Source organism: Mizuhopecten yessoensis, unplaced genomic scaffold, assembly GCF_002113885.1.
Source record: "Mizuhopecten yessoensis strain PY_sf001 unplaced genomic scaffold, ASM211388v2 scaffold7779, whole genome shotgun sequence".
NCBI classification, from domain to species: domain Eukaryota; kingdom Metazoa; phylum Mollusca; class Bivalvia; order Pectinida; family Pectinidae; genus Mizuhopecten; species Mizuhopecten yessoensis.
Window position 1 is genome coordinate 29,388 of NW_018407218.1, and position 1,352 is coordinate 30,739.

Below are 1,352 nucleotides of genomic sequence, written 5' to 3' on the forward strand. Positions count from 1 at the left end.
TGGAGTTATTACCCTTGGTTTCATTAATGCGATGCATGCGTTCCATGATGTTGTATTGCACTCATTGATCTACCAGTTATGTTGAATGATTTCTCTTTTAATATCAATTACTCACAAATACTTCATATATTTCAATCATACAAACAACTGCTCATTCAATGTGTGACGGGCGTATTATATACCGCTCGCGGTAACCTTGTTTTAAGATATATTTGTCTGTTTGGCCCTTTTCAATTTAAACAAAATCGTATAAAAGAAGCAAACATATTGAGACTATATGCAAACAACAGGCCTAGATGAAATGATCAAGCTTTACTTTTGTTGTATTTATAAATGTTTACATATCTTGTTCATATTTTACTTGCCTAGCTGTGATATTGATCAGACTTGTGTGATGTTGAAGTGATCTTTAATGTTTTTCTGTTAAATGTCTGGAAATAAAAGCAAATCAGATTTGCGAAGTTTGGCTGAGTCTAGTCTTTGATTTAGTTATAGAAGGGACATTGCCTAACGGTACAAGTCCTCAGTGGTAGACTGAAAGAGAGTCAGAATCATTATTTTTCTCCTCATTTTACATTTAGGCATCTCCTTTAGAGCTGATATGGAATCTTCCACTGGTCCTCCTTAAGATCAAAGATAAGGTAACATTTGAGTGACGGAGGCACGGTAGTCTAGTGGTAGGACACCAGACTCATGACTGAAAGGTTGCGGGTTCAAGTCACGGCACAATGCTGTGTTGTATCTTTGAGCAAGATACTTTACTCAGCTTGTTCCAGTCTACTCAGCTGTAAATGAGTATGTGGTTGGGCAGTGCTAAAATTGTTGAATGCTAGCTGTGAGCACCGAAATTGCAGCACCGGCTGTATGCTCCCCAGGGAACTGGGAAAGATATTGGCTGGTTGCAAAGGTCCTGTAACTACAGTTAATAATTTGTGAACCGCTTTGAGACAGTCTACGAATTAGGTTGTGATAAAGCAATATAAAGGAACCTCAAATATCATTTTTATTATTATGCAAATATAGACTTATAGAATAGCTTTTGTAATATTTGGATAAATCATTTCAATCTGTTTCACTGTTCCTTACAATAAAGTTATACATATCCATGATGGTGCCACAGTGGTAAACTTGGTATTGTTTCTTGCTGTTACCTAGAGAGAACTTCTCTTTAGATCAGTAGAGCACTGGATTATAATCTGTCCTCATGAATTCAACTCCTGGGAGAGGCACTTACTATAAAGAACAATGATCTCTTTAACATTGCATTCACAAGCATGGATGTACTCAAGAAGACTCAACAAGAGATGTGTCACAGTGGTGAACCATCTAGTCTCTTGTTACTGTCTTGACTA